This window comes from Bufo bufo, chromosome 11, assembly GCF_905171765.1.
Source record: "Bufo bufo chromosome 11, aBufBuf1.1, whole genome shotgun sequence".
Lineage (NCBI taxonomy): Eukaryota > Metazoa > Chordata > Amphibia > Anura > Bufonidae > Bufo > Bufo bufo.
In genome coordinates, this window is record NC_053399.1 from 97,508,201 (window position 1) to 97,527,472 (window position 19,272).

General features: G+C 46.9%; 1 protein-coding gene across 17 annotated transcripts in view; it reads left to right on the forward strand.

Annotated features, from left to right (window-relative positions):
• LOC120981727 (NACHT, LRR and PYD domains-containing protein 12-like) overlaps positions 1–19,272 on the forward strand; it is a 509,415-nt gene that overhangs the window by 408,400 nt on the left and 81,743 nt on the right. The gene's annotated exons all lie outside the window — the stretch shown is intronic.

A 19,272-nucleotide genomic window follows, 5' to 3' on the forward strand; every position in this document is an offset into this window, starting at 1 on the left:
TGATACTACACCAGTACATGATGTGTGAGGTAATATTACACCCATATATGATGTAGAACCGGATACACCAGTACATGATGTGTGAGGTAATAATACTCCCATGTATGACCTCAGCCGTGTTAGCCCCCCCATATCAAAATTTTTGAACAAAACATATGCAGTTGGTTAGATCAGGTTAAATCAATTTTTCTTTGCGTTAGATCTCACACAGAAGTAGAGATATTAACAGTTATTTGCAGGGGGGGCTAACCCGTCATCAGCCCCCCCTTATCAAAAAATTGACCAAACAATTAGCTATTTTGGAAGATATTTGTTAGATCAGGTATGATCAACTAGTTGTTTTGTTAGATCTCACATAATTACAGACTATATATTAAGTGATTAATGAGGGGGGGCTAGCCCCCCCACATGCAATTTTCAGATAAAATTTGATGCAGACTAATAGGCCTTCGTAAGAACAAGTGGTTTCAACGTTGGATCTCATATAATTAGGCCTCATGCACACGACCGTTGTGTGCATCCGTGGCCGTTGTGCCGTTTTCCGTTTTTTTTCGCGGACCAATTGACTTTCAATGGGTCCGTGGAAAAATCGGAAAATGCACCGCTTTGCAGCCGCATCCGTGATCCGTGTTTCCTGTCCCTCAAAAAAATATGACCTGTCCTATTTTTTTGACGGACAACGGTTCACGGACCCATTCAAGTCAATGGGTCAGTGAAAGAACACAGATGCACACAAGATTGGCATCCGCGTCCGTGATCCGTGGCCGTAGGTTACTTTCATACAGACGGATCCGAAGATCCGTCTGCATAAAAGCTTTTTCTGAGCTGAGTTTTCACTTCGTGAAAACTCAGAACCGACAGTATATTCTAACACAGAGGCGTTCCCATAGTGATGGCGACGCTTCTAGTTAGAATATACTACAAACTGTGTACATGACTGCCCACTGCTGCCTGGCAGCACCCGATCTCTTACAGGGGGCTGTGATCAGCACAATTAACCCTTCAGGTGCAGCACCTGAAGGGGTTAATTGTGCGTATCATAGCCCCCTGTAAGAGATCAGGGGCTGCCAGGCAGCAGGGGGCAGACCCCCCTCCCTCCCCAGTTTGAATATCATTGGTGGCCAGTGTGCGGCCTCCGTCGCCCCCCCTCCCCCCCTCTATTGTAATTTCATTGGTGGCCAGTGTGCGGCCTCCGTCGCCCCCCCCCCCCTCCCTGTATTGTATTATCATTGGTGGCCAGTGTGCGGCCCCCTCCGGCCCCCCCTCTATTGTATTAATATCATTGGTGGCCAGTGTGCGGCCTCCCCTCTCCCCCCCCCCCCCGATCATTGGTGGCAGCGGAGATTCCGATCGGAGTCCCAGTTTAATCGCTCTGGGGCTCCGATTGGTAACCATGGCAACCAGGACGCTACTGCAGGCCTGGTTGCCATGGTTACTTAGCAATATTACAATATTAGAAGCATCATACTTACCTGCTGGCTGCTGCGATGTCTGTGTCCTGCCGGGAGCTCCTCCTACTGGTAAGTGACAGGTCTGTGCGGCGCATTGCTTAATGACCTGTCATTAAGCAATATGGGAACGCTATGGGAACGCCTCTGTGTTAGAATATACTGTCGGATCTGAGTTTCACGATGTAACTCAAATCCGATGGTATATTCTAACATAGAGGCGTTCCCATGGTGATGGGGACGCTTCAAGTTAAAATATACCATCGGATTGGAGAAAACTCAGATCCTATGGTATATTAACTCCTGACTTTACATTGAAAGTCATGGGGGACGGATCCGTTTGAAATTGCACCATATTGTGTCAAAGTCAAACGGATCCGTCCCCATTGACTTGCATTGTAATTCAGGACGGATCCGTTTGGCTCCGCACGGCCAGGCGGACACCAAAACGACATTTTTTTCATGTCCGTGGATCCTCCAAAAATCAAGGAAGACCCACGGACGAAAAAACGGTCACGGATCACGGAAAAACGGAACCCATTTTTGCGGACCGCAAAAAAAAACGGTCGTGCGCATGAGGCCTTATAGAGATATTTCACATGAAAACACAGATATTAGGTAGTAGGGCTGCACGATAAATCGAAAAAATAATCGAATCGCGATAATCGGCAAATGCGACATGGCGATTTGGACGACCAGAAAATGCTGCGATTATATATGAAGGGGCCCCGCGCACATAACTGGCTTTGTGTGTAAAGTATTTTACTAGTGTGTGAAACAATCTCTCTACTATTGATAACAGGTCTAGCCTCTGTACTCACTGTCACTATGAATGCACTGCAGCGAGCGGCAGCGATCTGGCTGGCGCATGACTGACGTCACTTAGTAACGCTCCTGCTTCCTGAAGTGGGAGGAGCGTTACTAAGTGACGTCAGTCACGCGCCGGCCGGCCAGCTCGCTCCCGCATTCATAGTGACAGTGAGTACAGAGGCTGGACCTGTTATCAATAGGAGAGAGATTGTTTCACAAACTAGTAAAATACTTTACACACAAAGCCAGTTATGTGCGCAGTTTAGGACACATAGGGCCATGAGGGGGACCAGCATAAGATGCTATATGTCTTATGCTGCCCCCCCTCATGGCCCTATGTGTCATAGCACACATCCCCCATAACAGCATCCTCCACAGATCCCCCATAACAGCGTCCTCCACAGATCCCCCACATAACAGCATCCTCCACAGATCCCCCACATAACAGCATCCTCCACAGATCCCCCACATAACAGCATCCTCCACAGATCCCCCACATAACAGCATCCTCCACAGATCCCCCATAACAGCGTCCTCCACAGATCCCCCATAACAGCGTCCTCCACAAATCCACCCCATAACAGCGTCCTCCACAGATCCCCCACATAACAGCGTCCTCCACAGATCCCCCACATAACAGCGTCCTCCACAGATCCACCCCATAACAGCGTCCTCCACAGATCCACCCCATAACAGCGTCCTCCACAGATCCACCCCATAACAGCGTCCTCCACAGATCCACCCCATAACAGCGTCCTCCACAGATCCACCCCATAACAGCGTCCTCCACAGATCCACCCCATAACAGCGTCCTCCACAGATCCATCCCATAACAGCGTCCTCCACAGATCCACCCCATAACAGCGTCCTCCACAAATCCACCCCATAACAGCGTCCTCCACAAATCCACCCCATAACAGCGTCCTCCACAGATCCACCCCATAACAGCGTCCTCCACAGATCCACCCCATAACAGCGTCCTCCACAGATCCACTCCATAACAGCGTCCTCCACAGATCCACTCCATAACAGCGTCCTCCACAGATCCACTCCATAACAGCGTCCTCCACAGATCCACTCCATAACAGCGTCCTCCACAGATCCACCCACATAACAGCGTCCTCCACAGATCCCCCACAACACAGCGTCCTCCACAGATCCACCCCATAACAGCGTCCTCCACAGATCCACCCCATAACAGCGTCCTCCACAGATCCACTCCATAACAGCGTCCTCCACAGATCCACTCCATAACAGCGTCCTCCACAGATCCACCCCATAACAGCGTCCTCCACAGATCCCCCACAACACAGCGTCATCCACAGATCCCCCACAACAGTGCGTCATCCACAGATCCCCCATAACAGTGCCATCCACAGATCCCCTATAACTATGTCATACCCAGCCGCGTCAGCGGCTCATATGGGAAAATCCAAGCAAATAGACCTCTAATTCCCTTAAAATATTGCATCGCATATCGTTATCGCAAATTTTAGGGCCCTAATCGCAATCGCACACAATTCCCATATCGTGCAGCCCTATTAGGTAGTATTAAATAGGAGGGCTAGCCCACCCCCCACATGCAATTTTCTGGTAAAATTTGATTCAGACTAATAGATCTGCATTAGATCATGTAATATCAAGTGGTTTCAACATTAGATCTCATATAATTACAGAGATATTATGAATATTTGGTATTACATAAGGGGGGGCTAGACCCGCCACATGCAATTTTCTGGTAAAATTTCATTCAGGCTAATAGGCCTTTGTAAGATCCGGTAAGATCAAGTGGTTTCAACGTTAGATCTCATATAATTACAGAGCTATTTCACATGAAAACACAGATATTAGGTAGTATTAACCGCTTCCGGACCGCCTAACGCAGGATTTCGTTCCGGAGGCGGTCGATTCATTCCTCGTTGACACGTCGGCGCGTCATCTCGCGAGAGGAGAGATTTCCTGTGAACGCGCGCACACAGGTGTGTGCGTTCACAGGATCGGCAGGTAAACGAGTGGATCTACAGCCTGCCAGCGGCGATCATTCGCTGGCAGGCTGTAGATCAGATTTTTTTTAACCCCTGAAAGGTATATTAGATGCTGTTTTGTTAACAGCGTCTAATATACCTGCTACCTGGTTGAACTGTGCGAATATTTGAATTCAGGACTATTCGTCTTTGTAAAAGATCTCAGGATATCGGATCGACTATTTCATCCGTCCTTTTTGTATATGGCACACTTCTGATATTGGACTGAACATTCGGATAGTTTTGGACTGTTTTCGTCCTCCATATATGCGGACTATTGGTCATATGCGAATTACTGATCATATCTGACTCTTATATATATCAAAAAGGTCCTTTTACCATTGTGTTACAGTGATTATATTTATATTTTAGATACTATTATTGATGTGTATGAATGTGTGTTAGAATATGTGTTTTTAATTATATTATAATAATTGATTTTAATTAATAAAGCACCACGGCTACTAGATATAGTGAGTGCCCAGCCCTTTTCTTTTGTATAATTTTTTGCTTGTTAGATTGGGTGAATCTGCGGGCTGTGAGCACCCATCCGGTTTTTTCCATACAGTAGTGCGACCCATTATCTGTGAATTAATCCTGTAATAAGTAGCACCAAGCACCACTACACTACACCCCCCCCCCCGTCACTTATTAACCCCTGATCACCCCATATAGACTCCCTGATCACCCCCCGTCATTGATCACCCCCCTGTAAGGCTCCATTCAGACGTCCGTATGTGTTTTGCGGATCCGATCCGTGGATCCGCAAAACACATACGGACGTCTGAATGGAGCCTTACAGGGGGGTGATCACCCCATATAGACTCCCTGATCACCCCCCTGTCATTGATCACCCCCCTGTAAGGCTCCATTCAGACTCCGTATGTGTTCCGCGGATCCGCAAAACACGGACACCGTGGATCCGCAAAACACGGACACCGGCAATGTACTTTCCGCATTTTGCGGATCCGCACATTGCCAGAACTATATAGAAAATGCCTTTTCTTGTCCGCAATTGCGGACAAGAATAGGACATGTTCTTTAGGCTCTACAAAAAACGCAGTGTTCGCCCGATCAGGCCTGATCTTGTGCGCACACATGGGTTCAGTCCGCCCCACCGCAGTGACAGAATTTTTTTTTTTCAGATCACTGCAAAAACACCGTAAAATCGCTGCGGGGCATGGCGAGTTCATAGAAGATTTATTTTTTTGTCACAAGTTAGCAGAAATTGTTTTTTTTTTTTTACAAAGTCTCATATTCCACTAACTTGTGACAAAAAAATAAAATCCCACATGAACTCATCATACCCCTCACGGAATCCAAATACGTAAAAAATTTCTCACGCTTTAGGGCCCCTAATATGCCAGGGCAGTATAAATACCCCACATGTGACCCCATTTTGGAAAGTAGACACCCCAAGGTATTCGCTGAGGGGCATATTGAGTCCATGAAAGATTGAACTTTTTGTCACAAGTTAGCGGAAAGGGAGACTTTGTGAGAAAAAACTAAAATAAATCTATTTCCGCTAACTTGTGCCAAAAAAAAAAACTTCTATGAACTCGCCATGCCCCTCATGGAATACCTTGGGGTGTCTTCTTTCCAAAATGAGGTCACATGTGGGGTATTTATACTGCCCTGGTATTTTAGGGGCACTAAAGCGTGAGAAGAAGTCTGGAATCCAAATGCCTAAAAATGCCCTCCTAAAAGCTACTCATTGGAATTTGGGCCCCTTTGCGCACCTAGGCTGCAAAAAAGTGTCACACTTGTGGTATCGCCATACTCAGGAGAAGTAGGGCAATGTGTTTTGGGGTGTCTTTTTACATATACCCATGCTGGGTGAGAGAAATATCTCTCTAAAATGACAACTTTGTATTAAAAAAAAATGGGAAAAGTTGTCTTTTACAGAGATATTTCTCTCACCCAGCATGGGTATATGTAAAAATACACCCCAAAACACATTGCCCTACTTCTTCTGAGTACGGCGATACCACATGTGTGACACTTTTTTGCAGCCTAGGTGCACAAAGGGGCCCAAATTCCAATGAGTACCTTTACGATTTCACAGGGCATTTTTTACGCATTTGGATTCCAAACTACTTCTCACGCTTTAGGTCTCCTAAAATGCCAGGGCAGTATAAATACCCCACAAGTGACCCCATTTTGGAAAGAAGACACCCCAAGGTATTTCGTGAGGGGCATGGCGAGTTCATGTAAAATTTTATTTATTGTCACAAGTTAGTGGAATATGAGACTTTGTAAGGAAAAAAAAAAAAAATCGATTTCCGCTAACTTGTGACAAAAAATAAAAACTTCCATGAACTCACTATGCCCATCAGCGAATACCTTAGGGTGTCTACTTTCCTAAATGGGGTCATTTGTGGGATGTTTCTACTGTCTGGGCATTGTAGAACCTCAGGAAACATGACAGGTGCTCAGAAAGTCAAAGTGCGTAAATACATTTTTTTGCACCATAGTTTGTAAACGCTATAACTTTTACCCAAACCAATAAATATACACTTATTGCATTTTTTTTTATCAAAGACATGTAGAACAATAAATTTAGAGAAAAATTTATATAGAAATGTAGTTTTATTTGAAAAATTTTACAACAGAAAGAGAAAAATGTCTTTTTTTTGCTAAAATTTCGGTCAATTTGGATTAAAAATGTCAGCAGCAATGAAATACCACCAAATGAAAGCTCTATTAGTGAAAAGAAAAGGAGGTAAAATTAATTTGGGTGGTAAGTTGTATGACCGAGCAATAAACCGTGAAAGTAGTGTAGTGCAGAATTGTAAAAAGTGGTCTGGTCATTAAGGGGGTTTAAGCTAGGGGGGCTGAGGTGGTTAAATAGTAACGGTCGCTTAGTTTTTTTTTTTTGCTAATGTGTAGGGACAGTGACAGGGAACATTTTCGTAATATACTTTATTTAGGGAAAATGTTTATTTGTGGTAAAAAACTGGGGCTGAAATGTCCCTTAGCAGTGCTCTCGGACATCCATCTTCTATTAACATAGGAGAGACGGGCTGTGCGGGAGCTGCGGCCTCTGCCTGCCCTGCTCCCTCACATCCTGGTGGAGACAGGAGCCTTATGTGTTTATCAAGTAAATATACATTCCCCCTTTTTATAAAATATGATGGACTTGTACACTATGTATAAGCTCACGGACCAGCGTGGCCGGCGTGGTCAGTGAGCTTTCCCCCTGCACTCCCGGCGCGCTGACTAATGAACCAGCCGCCGGGAGCGATGCCTGTGTGAGCGGTAAGCGCCCACTACAGGCAGTGCAAGGAGGCAGGGGGAAGCTGACATACAGTATATGCTGTGTATGCTGCCCCCTGCTGTGTTCAGAGATTACTCCCCCCATCATGTTCTCACGGCACCTAGGTCACAGGAACAGCCCAGCACTTGTGAGAGGCGCCTGCTCTAACCAATCAGAGGCCTCCTTACTGCCGGGCGGTGGAAGCTCTCAGCCTCCATTCCTGGACACATATGCAAATAAATAGCTTTTCCAATGCGGCTCGGACAGGCGGCCGCTGTGTGATCTGGTCAGATAGTGCGGGCCAGAAAAAAATACCGGTACCAGTGTGCAGAACAAAATACCGGCTTGGCCTGTGCAATACCGGACACGTGGCAACTCTAGGCAGAGTCAGGTGTTGCTTAGTGTTAAAAAGTTTGCCACAACAGGCTATTGGCCACTACTATTGTCCCTCCTTGGGCTTTTAAAAAGTTAGCAACCCCTAGGTGCAAGTGATATCAAAGCTGACGGTAAAAACCCTGGTCCCATAGAAAATCTCACGTGACTGGACTCCGACCTGAGACCGGCTACAGATTTCAATACAACAACTTTCTTTATTTTTTTTTAACTCGTTTTATTGCAGAATAAACACATAAGGTAAAGCAATGTTACATCCATCAGAGATTGCAAATGTTTACATGTCGTTTACAGGGAAAAAAGCCTTGATCAAGTACATTAACATCTGTGCATACATGGTGTTATACATTATTGACTGCAGACAACTGACACACCTCACACAAACTCCTGTCTCTCTGCCTGGAAAAACGACACAAACAGCCAAGTTTTTGTGGGTGAAAGGTCGGTCACAGCTTTATTCTTATTTTAGCTCAATCCTTTAAGAATAACCCAACAATAACTGCCCGGCCCAAAGCCGGTCCCCGGAGTGCGAGAAGCGCTATGCCACACCAAACATTGGTGCGCAAGTCCGCCTTCCCCTCCGCTGTAACTTTTGTCATCCTCCGACCTCCAGCTGTGACTTGAATCAGAACTGAAAAGACAATACAAAAACATCGTAACAATAACCAAAGGGAGGGAGGGTGGGAAGCTTCCTTCCAGAGGTGCCGGAAACTGAGAGGCAGGACACAGGGATGACCCTCTTTTTTATTAACTCTAAGGGGTGGTGACTTCACCTATTACCCTGCCCCCCCAAGGGAGGGGGGGAGCGAGCACTTACCAGCTATGTTCCTACAGCAGGACGACAGTGGGAATTAACTCCCAAACTGCCAGCAGTGTCTGCAGTCCGGCGCGCCTGCGTTATACACTGTGGCGCTGGTAGACTGCAGACAACTGACACACCTCACACAAACTCCTGTCTCTCTGCCTGGAAAAACGACACAAACAGCCAAGTTTTTGTGGGTGAAAGGTCGGTCACAGCTTTATTCTTATTTTAGCTCAATCCTTTAAGAATAACCCAACAATAACTGCCCGGCCCAAAGCCGGTCCCCGGAGTGCGAGAAGCGCTATGCCACACCAAACATTGGTGCGCAAGTCCGCCTTCCCCTCCGCTGTAACTTTTGTCATCCTCCGACCTCCACGGAGGAGCCCGTGTAACTCTACACGGCGCTCCGACCCCCACCCAACAAAAACAAGGCTTGCTGAACACCATCCTGTAGGCAGGGAGGAAAATATCTAAACCGATATCATTAAGGTGCACACCATCGGGCCGCATCAAACGCTGGTTGTTTTTTTTTTTTTTTTTGTGGGATAAATTGTATTAATAGCCTGGAAGGAGTTTTGAACCCATGAACACTGCATGCAAAGCAAGTGTCTTACCACTGAGCTATAGCTCTAGACAATCATCTCTGACCACACAATAATGACTTCAGGAAAGAAAGTTGGAATTCTTTCTAAATCTGCTCTAATGAGGGTAATGAGCTCCGCTACTATAAGCAAGCAGAGGTCATTACCCCCAGCATGGATCGCAAGGATCACAGGGGGGCGTGCCAATGTGCTGAGGTGAACCGATTCCGGCAAAACCTGCGACCAGCGAAGGCCACGGATGCCACGCCAAATGACTTCCACATTCCGGAAACCCAAGCTCCGACCGCCGGGTCTTGTTTCAGCTCTCTGATCTAGGTTGCTGAGACTGGGCAAGCCGGGCCGGGGATGCGATATAACGACACACTAGAACCCCGGCCAAAAATGTCTGTTTTTGACCGGCGGAGGCGAATGCGCACCAAGGAATCCGTAATAAGGACATCATCTTGCAAAACACCACCTGGCCGGAACTTGGTCGGGGGGAGGAGCTCGCTTATCCGAAAAGCCCCGAAAAACGCCAGGCAACCCAATAACCTAAAATAAAAGCTAACCCCGGCTAAGCGGCGTTGGATAACCGCCGCCGAAACGCCTGCTTCCCTTGCCTGCAAAATAAAGTCGATGGTTATGCGCAGCCGATCCGACACTGAGGAATGGACCGGATGAGTCCCTGCTAGCGCTACCCAGCCAGCCCAGGCCTTACCATAACCCGTCCAGGTCCTAGGAGCCACTGAGGCTCTAATGAGAGGCATCAATCGTTCAGCGGGATGTCCCAGAGATGGGCCGGGCCCATGGATCCGTCCGGTGAAGCTGCTGGTACTAGGGTCCAGAACTCCTGCCAATGGAAGCGAGAAAGCGCATCAGCAGAACTGTTAAGGGTACCTGATGAGGAAGACAACCGGTTAATGCAATGAACAACAGACATATTATCCGTCCAAAAACATACCCGCCTATTTTGTAGCGAGGGACCCCATAATTCAATGGCCACAATAATGGGAAAAAATTCCAACAAAGTAATATTGGAACAAAGGCCCGCTGCGCGCCACTCTTGAGGCCAAGGGGATGCGCACCATTGGGTACCTAGGATGGCCAAAACCGGCAGAACCCGCCGCGTCAGTAAACAGAGACAGGTCGTGGCTGGAAATTTCCGAGAGCTGCCAGCACGTATGGCCGTTATAAGAAAACAGAAAACTGCGCCACACCTGAAGGTCCTGTTTAAGTTTGCGCGTTAAGCGTACATGGTGCCGCGGGTTAGTGATGCCCCGAGTCGCCAAGGACAAACGCCTGGAAAAGACTCTGCCCATCGGCATGACACGGCACGCAAAAACAAGGAGACCCAGTAGGGACTGCAACTGCTTGAGCGTGACAGATTTAACAGAGCAAAAACCTTCAATAAGTGCTAACAGCTTGGCAAGCTTATCACAAGGGAGCCGGAAAACCATAGCTAGTGAATCAATTTCAATGCCTAAGAACACAATGTTGGTGGACGGGCCTACCGTTTTGTCAGGAGACAGGGGGACCCCGAATCTGGACATTAGGAAACAGACAGTGTCTAACAGGAACTTACACTTGGGGGAATCACCTGAGGGCTATGAACAAGAAGTCATCTAAATAATGAATTATGGAACTAGACCCCGTCTCAAACCTGACGACCCATTCCAAGAACGAACTGAACAATTCAAAGAAGTAACAAGACATTGCGCATCCCATGGGCAACCGGGTGTCATAATAGTAGCAATTATCAACCATGCAGACTAGCAGATGGTAACAATCCGGGTGCACCGGGAGAAGGCGGAAGGCGGACTCAATGTCTGACTTTGACAATAAGGCACCCCGGCCTGCCGCTCTCAGTAAAGCGACAGCCCTGTCAAAGGAAACATAAGAGACTGTAGCATCCTCCTTAGAAATACCGTCATTAACAGACTCGCCTTTGGGGAAGGACAAGTGATGGATAAGTCTAAAACTACCTGGCTCCCGCTTCGGTACCAGGCCCAATGGAGAAACCCGGATATTATCAAAAGGAGGGGACGGAAGCCCTTTTATTGGGGTAGAGCTCTAACCATGGGGACATCTCTGCTACGCTCACTGGGCTCTTTTGCGGTAGAGGAAGCATTGGATCTGGCCGGCTGCTGTCTAGGGCATCGAATGGCCGAATGGGATCCCCCACAGATGGAACACTCATGTTTGAATTTACATAGGGCGAAGAACCTGCAGTGGCCTTCGTTATACAGCCAGCAGGATCCTGGCCTGCGGATTGACACCGGCCCCTGACCACTGGAAGTGAGGCCGGGGGCCGCTGACTGAAAGGGCACAGATTTTTGTGACAGCATCAGTCGCAACCAGAGGTCTGTGGATTTGACACCCCAACCGATATCCGGCTGCAGTGCCAAACGCCTACGGAACTCCTCGTCGTAGCGCCACCAGGCAGAACCGCCGTGGGACTTATAGGCGCTATAAACAGATTCCAAATACAGAAATAATTCACCGCAGAGCTCTGGGTGCCTCTGTGCCATAACATGACCTAAGACCGAGAAGGCCTGTAGCCAGTTACCCATGGTGCGCGCCACTTTGGGCCGGCGATCGGTAAACCTGTCTGAATTGGGGAGCCGCTCTTTATCTATCGTATGCTGGTCTACAGTAACTAATGACCAGATGTCTATGTATTGGTTAGACCAAATTTTCTCCTTAGTGTCCATGTCCAAGTGCGCCCCCAAAGGAGACAGGCCGCAAAACAGCGATTCTTTATGATCACCTGCCCTAGGCGGGGCAGCAGGAGGGGGCTTACCTGCAGCAGCATTACTCCCGTCCAAGTGCGACAATAAAGATTTAAGTACCGGGACCAACTGGGGACCCAAAGAGGCCCCCCAAGCCCCCGTAAAATTCAACTCACCGGTAGTAGAAGGACCTGGAGGTTTCACTGGGGCGATTGGAGGATTCGGATCCTGCACCGCGCTGGCCCGGCTGGCCCCGCGAGAAGCCCGTGCAGCGGATGAATGGGCACCCCTTCTGCGTTGTGAATGAGACCTGCCAGCGGTATCGCTGCAGGAGCTGACCTCCGTTGATGAAGGTGACCGCCAGCGAGACGATCTGGAGCGGGCACTTCTGTGGGACCGCCGCGCAGACCGTGACCGATGACGGGAACAACGTTGATGACAAGCTGCCGACCTGCGCCGGTAACGGCGGACGGATACATCAGGTGAGTTTGAAGATGAGCGCCGTCTGGAATTGGGACGTTCCCCCATATGCGCAATAGCGGCAGGGACCCCAGTAGGGGGACCTAAATGTGCCATAAGCGATGAGGAAGTGGTGGGATTGGCTACAATAAAGTCAGGCAGGGTGGCCTGAGTGGGATTGGGGGGTTGGAGGGGTGGGCTGGCAGGGGCATTAGTGCAACTGTTGGCACTCCCAGGAGCCTGTACCTCGGTAGAGGGGGCATCCCTGGGCTCATCTGCAGATGACACATTAGAATTTCTATTGCCCATAATCCCAGGGGTGACAGTCTGCAGCAGGGAGCTGAGGAGAGAGGAGCTTGCCTGCCAGGGAGCGGGAAACTGCTGAGGACTGGAGGGGGGCGGAGCCACAGACCACGCTGCCGGAAGCACTGACTGCACTCCGGCCAGCTCTCTGGAAACATCGCTACCCCGCTCATTAACACAGGTGAGCGCAGCTGTATGCTGCGCTGCAGGGACCTGGGATGCCTGGGCACTTAGTGCCAGAGTGGGAGCAGAGATCACAGCAGATGTGTGCACACTAGCCCTGTTACTAGGCACTAGCTCGGGCAAGGGGACAGAGGAAGCTCGGGGGTTAATGAAAGAAGCAGGGGGCGGGAGACCAGAACGTGCTGCCGGCTTAGCTGATAACACTCCTGCACACACGCTGGAGGCTGCGCCCCCCCGCTTTGAACCTCTCACACGTGGAGGAGGGAGGGAGGGAGAGCTGAGTCTGGCTGGGGCTCTAGTACGTCGTTTAGGGCGGCCAGAAACTAAAGAGTCCCCTGCAGGCATAGCAGGAGGGGGCTCCTGCAAGCCAGCAATGAGGGATGTTAGGAAGGCTGGGTTCTCCTGGACTCTAGCAGCTAGGGCTGCCAGGAGGGCTCTGTCGTCGGCCATACCTTGTTAGGAAGCTTCCTTCCAGAGGTGCCGGAAACTGAGAGGCAGGACACAGGGATGACCCTCCTTTTTATTAACTCTAAGGGGTGGTGACTTCACCTATTACCCTGCCCCCCCAAGGGAGGGGGGGAGCGAGCACTTACCAGCTATGTTCCTACAGCAGGACGACAGTGGGAATTAACTCCCAAACTGCCAGCAGTGTCTGCAGTCCGGCGCGCCTGCGTTATACACTGTGGCGCTGGTAGTAGCTTCATTATGACAGATTGCATATGTCTGGATTGGAAAACTGTCAAGGGTGATGTGCCCCACGCTCCCCCCTGTTTTTGAACACCACATTTTCATAGGGGACAATTTGGTTAACCAGAGATCTCCTCGGATTCACAGTGGGTGGCCGGTCTGTCATCCATCTTATTGCAAGGGCTTTCCTTGCCAGGAACAATGTCTCTCTTAAAAATATTCTATTATGGTCCATATATCTTCCTCCAGAATTCCTAGCAAACATGCTTTAGGGTCATGAGGAGCCGGACTAGAAAGCACAGTAGATAGCATATAGAATGTTTACATAGTTATTACCTTAATTTTAAGCACACATAGCATATAGTGTGCAAGAGCTACTGGACATTGGAATGAAAGGTCCTGTTCCACCACCACCCCCTTATATCCCGGATGAGATTCTAAGGACATCGGTGCCCGAGTGGATGATTATACTGTCGAAGCGACGGCACAGGAGGAGACGGGAGAGGAAGCAGAAGAGGGGCGGCATCAATACTCTATTAAAGAACCCCCTAAACAAGCAAGCACTACCTAGCCTGTTTGTCGCAAATACCTAGTCTATAGTGAACAAGATCGATGAGCTGAGACTGAGGATCTTGTCTGATAGGATGAACACTTGCGCCTCATTTTTCACCGAAACCTGGCTAAATACTAACATCCTGGACAAGGCTATGGAACTTGCGGATCGGACTGTTTATTGAATGGATCGAACTGCTGAGTCCGGTAAGAAGAAGGGAGGTGGAGTGTGTATTTATGTCAATAATGCTTGGTGCACCTCCACAGTCATTGCTGAACAATATTGCTCTGCTGATTTAGAACTTATGACACTTAAGTGTAGACTACTTACCGAGGGAATTCACAGTCGTGTATCTCACCGTAGTCTATATTCCTCCACAAGCTAATATTAAGCTCGCACTGTCCAAATTGCATGACATTACGAACCGTCTGCAAAATATCCATCCAGATGGAGTGTTCATCTTTGCGGGTGATTTTAACCAAGCCAATCTCAAAACTGTGATCCCCAAATTTTACCAGTTGGTTAAATTCCCAACTAGGGGGAGAAATACATTAGACTGTGTTTATTGCAACATAGCAAATGCTTATACAGGATCACCTGCCCCCCATCTTGGCAGGCCGGATCACATTTCTTTGTGTTTGGCTCCAGCATACAAACCTCTTTTCACCAGGATTAAGCCTACTGTACTTTGCATACAATCAGAGTTTGGCCTGAAGAAGCCACAATGAGACTACAGAATTGTTTTGAGGACACAGATTGGGATTTGTTTAAACAGGCAGCTACAAAGGAAAATCACCCAGAGTTAAACATATATGCCTCCCCTGTCCTATCCTATATTAAATTTTGCATGGACAATGTCACTGATACCAAAATCATCCGGACTTTCCCAAATAGGAAACCATGGATAAACAGAAATGTCCAAAACCTTTTGAAGGCATGTGACATTGCTTTCCGTAAGGAATACCCAGAGGAGTACAAAATAGCCAGGTCCAATCTGAAGAGGGGCATCAAGGAGGCAAAGCACGGCTACAAAACAAAAATACAACATCATTTTACAAGCTCTGATTCCCGACGCATGTGACAGGGTTTCAAGTCCATTACGAATTATAAGAGCAACACCTGTTCTATCAACACTGGAAATTCTTTTTCTCTTGATGACCTAAATCATTTTTTTGCACGATTTGACAAAGACAATGAGCTGCCTATCATCAAATTAGCCCAGCAAGTGGCTCCATCATGTTCCCTGATGCTGAGAGCACATGAGGTAGAATGGGCCTTAAGCCACATTAATCCCCACAAAGCAGCTGGCCCTGATGAAGTTCCTGGAAAGGTCCTAAAAAACTGTGCCAAACAGTTGAAAACAGTGTTTACCAGTATATTTAACAGCTCACTAGAGTATACCATTGTCCCCACTTGCATGAAGTCCTCCACAATTGTCCCAATTCCAAAACAGGCAGGGGTGAAGACTTTAAGTGATTATCGCCCGGTGGCTCTCACTCCTATTGTTATGAAGTGCTTTGAACAACTTGTCCTCAGGCACATGAAGAGCAAGATCTGCACCTCCATGGACCAATACCAGTTTGCTTACATAGCACATAGGTCAACTGAGGATGCTGTTTCACTTGCCCTTCACACCACACCTGGAGCAGAGCGACAGCTATGTGCGGATGCTGTTCATTGATTACAGCTCCCCCTTTAACACCATCCCTTCCAACAAGTTGGACTATAGGAAAGAGGTTGAGAACCTAGAGAGAGTAAGAACAACCTCATACTCAATACCAAAAAAACAAAAGGAGCTGATTCTGGATTTTAGGAAGAAGAAACAAAAGGGACACCACCCCATTAGCATTAATGGTGGAAACGTGGAGGTAGTTCAAAGTTTCCGATTTTTGGGAGTTCATATTAGTCAGGACCTGTCATGGATAAAAACACAACAGAAATTACCAAAAAAGGCCTTCAGAGGCTTCATTTTCTCAGGAGTCTGAAGAAAGCACAACTCCCAAAACAGCTGCTAGTCAATTTTTACAGGTGCACCATAGAATCTGTTATCACATATGGCATTCTGGCACTCTGGCTGCTCTTCTGAGGACAAGAAGACCCTCAAGCGCATCATCAGAATGGCTGGAAGAATCACTGGTACTCAGTTACCATCACTGGATGACATCTTCACTGCTCGTTGCAGAAACAGGGCAAAGATTATCTGCGGGGATCCAACTCACCCCGGCCACAGCCTTTTCACTACCCTACCCTCTGGAAGGCGTCTTAGAGCCCTACATGTCCGCACCACTAGGCAGAAGAACAGCTTTTACCCCAAAGCAATCAGTCTCCTAAATGCTCAGAGACTATTGCCCCTACCAAGGATAGAAACTACCACAGACTAAAAGTGACTGCTGCATTCGTGACCCTATGATGATCTTTTGTCTGCAGTGGTGTCTGAATCAGTTTGTATATATACTCATAAGCACTTCCTACTTTGCTCTTGCTATATATATATGCTGTTAACTGTGAATAGTAATGCTTTTTAGTGCAATGTGTTTCTTTTTTTCTATTGTAATACTTTCATTTAAATGTCAGTTCTTGTTCCTCTGTCCATGGCATCTAGGATTGCTCCAAACAACATTTCATTGTATTGTACATTGTATTGTACAGTGACAATAAAGGCATCTTATCTTATATTAGTGACCTCCTGCCAATAGGACTTGATGTAGTTACAGTCCCAGATCATATGCCAGAAGTCATTTGTCTGTGCGCATCTGTGGCACCTAGTGTGCGATAGTTTACCCAACTTGTATAGTCTAGTGGGGGTCAGGTAACATCTATGTAGAATAATTATTTTTATTAGCCGGTTGTTGGTAGAGGGTGAGACATATAGTGGTGATTCGAATGCTTCCTGACATTCCTCCACAGTTAAAAGAGAGACATTTTCCCTCCATTTAGATTCAATCTTCAGCTGATTTAAAGCCATGCGGTTGCTCAATAAATGTGTATATAGAATAGATATAATACCCTTTGGTCCTTGTGTGGTGAGAACTCCTGTCAGGGGGTACTTAGAAATAATCCGTCTACCATCTCGAAACTGTGTGTGAAGAGCGTGGCGCACCTGTAGATATCTATAGAAGTGAATGCGCGGGAGTCCAGATTTTCCCTGTATTTGTGTGAATGAATTTAGGATCCCATTTTCATAAACATCTTTGAGCGTAAGCATTCTATACTCCTTCCAAATTTCCACCCCCTCGTAATTTTGCAAGTGAAGAAACATTGGGTTGTCCCATAATGGAATGGCATCCGCCAAATCCTGGTACTGGTGAAGCTGTGCTGTGTTCCACACCTGATGTGCCAGCCTATGTATGGGGAGGGCACGTCCAGCAAACAAGTGAATGCTCTTCAGCACTGGCCATAATGTGGATAACTGCAGGTATTGCTGCAGATAATATTCTGCATTAGGTAGCGTAGTGTCTGCCACCCATGATGGAAGAAATCTCACCTGGCCAGGACAGGAAGTATAGGAAGAAATCTGGTAATGCTGCTCCCCCTGCTGCTTAGATCTCTGTAAGGTGTGTAAAGCAAGTTTACGTCTAGCTGACCCCCATACAAAGGCTGTCATCAATGACCGCAGCCAATCGAAAAAGCTGCGCGGGATGGGCGTACAAGCATGTTCCAGTAGATAGATACCCTTGGGGAGCAAAATCATTTTAATTAGATTGAGTCTGCCCATTATAGATAGGAGAATAGTTTTCCAAGATCTGAATTTGTCAGTTAAGTAGGTTTCAATCAGGGCTATATTCTTAGTGAAGGACAGAAGCGGGTCTTTAGTGATAATGATTCCTAGATATTTAAAGTAATCTACTACCGGGAGGTTATAAAATACTGTTGGCCATAACGGGATGAGGGCTGATTTGGAGCAATTTGTTCAGAGTCCCGAGAAGTGCCCAAAGCGGTCAACTGGATCTATCGCCCTCGGTAAAGAGGTCTCCACACTATCCATGAAGAGTATCAAGTCATCAGCGTATAAGCCAATCCTGTCTTTCAGCTCTCCTAAGCATATCCCTTTAACTCCTTAAGGACACAGCCTTATTTCACCTTAAGGACCAGGCCATTTTTTGCAAATCTGACCAGTGTCACTTTAAGTGGTGATAACTTTAAAACGCTTTGACTTATTCAGGCCATTCTGAGATTGTTTTTTCGTCACATATTGTACTTCATGACACTGGTAAAATGAAGTAAAAAAATTTCATTTTTATTTATAAAAAAAATACCAAATTTAGCAAAAATTTGTAAAAAATTGCGAATTTCCAAGTTTCAATTTCTCTACTTCTATAATACATAGTAATACCTCCAAAAATAGTTATTACTTTACATTCCCCATATGTTTACTTCATGTTTGGATCATTTTGGGGATGTTACAAGGCTTAGACGTTTAGAAGCAAATCTAATTTTCAAAAACCCAATTTTTAGGGACCAGTTCAGGTCTGAAGTCACTTTGCGAGGCTTACATAATAGAAACCACCCAAAAATGACCCCATTCTAGAAACTACACCCCTCAAGGTATTCAAAACCGATTTTACAAACTTTGTTAACCCTTTAGGTGTTCCACAAGAATTAATGGAAAATAGAGATACAATTTCAGAATTTCACTTTTTTGGCAGATTTTTCATTTTAATATTTTTTTTACTTTTAAAAAGCAAGGGTTAACAGCCAAAGAACACTCAATATTTATGGCCCTGATTCTGTAGTTTACAGAAACACCCCATATGTGGTTGTAAACTACTGTACGGGCACACGGCAGGGCGCAGAAGGAAAGGAATGCCATACAGTTTTTGGAAGGCAGATTTTGCTGGACTGTTTTTTTTGACACCATGTCCCATTTGAAGCCCCCCTGATGCACCCCTAGAGTAGAAACTCCAAAAAAGTGACCCCATTTTAGAAACTACGGGATAGGGTGGAAGTTTTTTTGGTACTAGTTTAGGGTAAATGATTTTTGTTTGCTCTATATTACACCTTTTGTGAGGCAAGATAACAAGAAATAGCTGTTTTGGCACCGTTT